The sequence below is a fragment of the Haplochromis burtoni genome, unplaced genomic scaffold, assembly GCF_018398535.1.
Source record: "Haplochromis burtoni strain Fernald_Lab_line unplaced genomic scaffold, NCSU_Asbu1 Contig_416, whole genome shotgun sequence".
Classification (NCBI taxonomy): domain Eukaryota; kingdom Metazoa; phylum Chordata; class Actinopteri; order Cichliformes; family Cichlidae; genus Haplochromis; species Haplochromis burtoni.
In genome coordinates, this window is record NW_024582777.1 from 206,329 (window position 1) to 209,425 (window position 3,097).

The 3,097-nt window shown below is 38.6% G+C and overlaps 1 protein-coding gene across 1 annotated transcript in view; it reads left to right on the forward strand.

Moving 5' to 3' along the window:
* LOC102299992 (potassium voltage-gated channel subfamily H member 5) overlaps nucleotides 1-3,097 on the forward strand; it is a 189,377-nt gene that overhangs the window by 158,689 nt on the left and 27,591 nt on the right. The window lies entirely within an intron of this gene.

Below are 3,097 nucleotides of genomic sequence, written 5' to 3' on the forward strand. Positions count from 1 at the left end.
CAACTCTTTAGCTAACTTAATAACTTTAGCTAAAGTGAATAGTTAGTCTAATTCATTAGTGCAGCATTACTGGATCACCTCTGTTTGAAATGATTTAATGTGATATACAACTATCACTGTGTTTAACTACCATAATAATTAGATTAGATTTTTATTTTATTTTTTTAAACATACTGTTCCATTAATATGTTTACAGGCTGAAGTTGTCGGGTCACCTCCTAAATCGACCATCTTTTACAGGTGGTTTGTGCCAGAAATGGAGTGTCCACTGAAGACTGAAGATACTGAATCTCTACGCCTTGCCATCCATCCCTCTTGTGCTTTCATCTAGACAAGAGACAAACTTAACCACTCTCATATGCTCTGTACCTACATCACCTTCCCTGACAGTCGTAGCTTGGCTCATCTGAGGGTGAAATTATAAGAATGTGTTATTTTGCAAAGTGCTCTCTAGGGTTCCTAAATAAAATATGGCATTGAGGTCTTTTGAATTAATCCCTTCTTCTGAAATATAAGAACCTCTGCTGGTTTTAATGGCACTTTGGATTTCCTTACTTTCTGTTCCACTCCCAACCCCAAATAGATGCTGACAAGCTGCCACAGTAACCTGGAAGAGGGAAAGAAGTTGGAAAGGACTACTACAAATAAACCTAATGCCTAACAATGTAAAATAAGAACAATAATAAAGATAAGATGAAGTAACAAGTTTTTAGTTTTTTGTTTATTCCAAATGATCATCCAGATGTCTGTGACATGTGATGACAAACACCATATTGGAAGGCCTTAGTCATCACATGCTTAAACTCATATATTTTTGCATATGCTGAACAGGCAGTCAGACATGCTGTAACTGTGGGGTAGAAAACAGCATGAACACCATACGGCAGGGGTCTCAAACTCCAGTCCTCGAGGGCAGGGAAAAGTTGCATGACACTGGCCCTAGAGGACTGGAGTTTGAGACCCCTGTCATATGGAATATGACAGGTGTGGTTGAACTGCATGAAGACTCTGAAGCTTCTCTTCTCTTCTGGCAGGACAGGAATGTGGCCTTGTCCTGTGAGCCACTGTAAGGATGTACTTAGAGTAGAACTGGACTGTCACCGGCCTCAAAAAAAAAGAGAGATTTGCACCTCATTATTACGCATATCCTAATTTATGGACCTCTATGCTTTGATTTCTTTGCATGTGTGGATTGGATGGGTTGTTACCAACATCTGGTGAAAACTTCAAGTCAACAGCACCTTTAGAAATATATCTACTTGGAAAATTGGTGACATGTCCAATACTTATTTCACCTGCTGTATCGTGCACTTTCTCTGCTCGCTGATCACCTTTCATGTTAACCTAGCTTCAAAAGCTTTCCCATAACTTTATGGTATGGTTCATCAGCTTTAAGACAAGTTGGTTGTCTGGACCAACAGACCTTCCACTTTCCACTTCTCTCTGCTGTCTACTTTTTCCTCACTTTCCCAGTCATCTGGTGACTCTTCCCTACCACCCAGAAAACTTTCTTCACTATTCAGCTTCCAAAACTTTATCCTTCCTTCTTCAACTTCCACCACAAAACCTTACACTGAAAATCACTATTCATATTTCAATTGAGAGTACAAAATATTCAGCTGTAATATGTGTTTTTTGCATCGCTATGGAACTGACTGACTAACAGATGGTAAAAAAGTGGCATTTTAATCAGTATCACTTCTGCAGAATTTGTATGCTTTGCTTCAACTTGCAGCGCTAACCTGGGAATTCTAAATAAGTCTGCTGACTCTATGTGACTGTGTTGTTTACACTGTGGCACTGAAACTGCAGTGTGTAAAAGGGTTGCAACTACCCTTGCAAGTACTACTAATGATGATGATGATAAAAAGGGGGGCATACTCTCCACCGTCTTCATTTAGAAATCACATGCTTCAGTCACATGCCAGTTCCAGGCTCAGGTGGTTTTACCTGCAACCCTCTCAGGTTCCAATTCAAAATAGTACATGCAGAAATAACACATTTTACACATATGAGCATTGTTTCACCTATGAAAGGCAAAACAAGCCTATTGTTACCATCTAGGGAAGCAGGTTTGGCACTCATGGGCAGAAAGGTGATAAAGTGTCGATACTGGACAACCAGGGGTAGAAGTTCTCTGAAGATCAAATGTGCCCTTTACCTGCCTCTGCCTCTTCTATGTTCCTGACACCCTGCCAACTATAAGCCTGTGTATTGATTCCTGAATTACATAAACTGCCTGTTACTTAACCAGCTGTATCTGCATTTGGATCCTGGTTCCAGTTGCCTGCTATAGGAGCTGTTAAACTGCCACTTTCTTTCTGCTGCTTCAAACCTTTTTTTTATAAATGTTATTATTGTATAGATACAGCTAATGTGAGATGAAAGCAAAAACGCCTCGATTGCAATTAAACTAGGTTTTATTGCTCTATTACTTTGCATAATTGACTCTGACAGATTTCTAGCTGGCAATGGTAATGGGAGGGTTTGGATGTGTTTCAGTTTGCTGAGCTGGCTTTGGCTTTATGTATATATATCCTGCTGGTAATTACATAAATTGTTTTTATATGAGAGTGCAGAGTAAGGTAATTTAGAAATACTTTTAATTGTCATCATCATTTCAATGAGTCTAATTTATTGCAAGTAAATGATGAGGTTAGCTGACAGAGAGCATGTATGCTGTAAGTTTGTAACCTCCAGTGACAGCTTCTTTGGTCACTTTCAGGCAGCAAAAACACACAACATTGAGGGTTAACAGCATCAAATCTTAAGATAATATTGTGAATATGTTTGTGAACAGTTATTACTTAAACCTCCATCCACTATAAGCAATTATTTACGTGCAAAGCCATCGGACTCCCTTGTTTTTGGTCTTTACCAACTTCTATCCATTCATCCATCCAGTGCTAATTTTATTGACCTGTGAATTTTGTCATTGTTTACATCAACAACCTTTTTTTCCCTGACAAAAACAAGATAATTAATAAAAACGAATGCACAAGGACAAAACATATGATCAAATGTTTTGACAGTTTTGTCAACGAATAAAGACAAGATGAAAATATATCGGAAAGACGAGAGCCAATCAAACGTATTC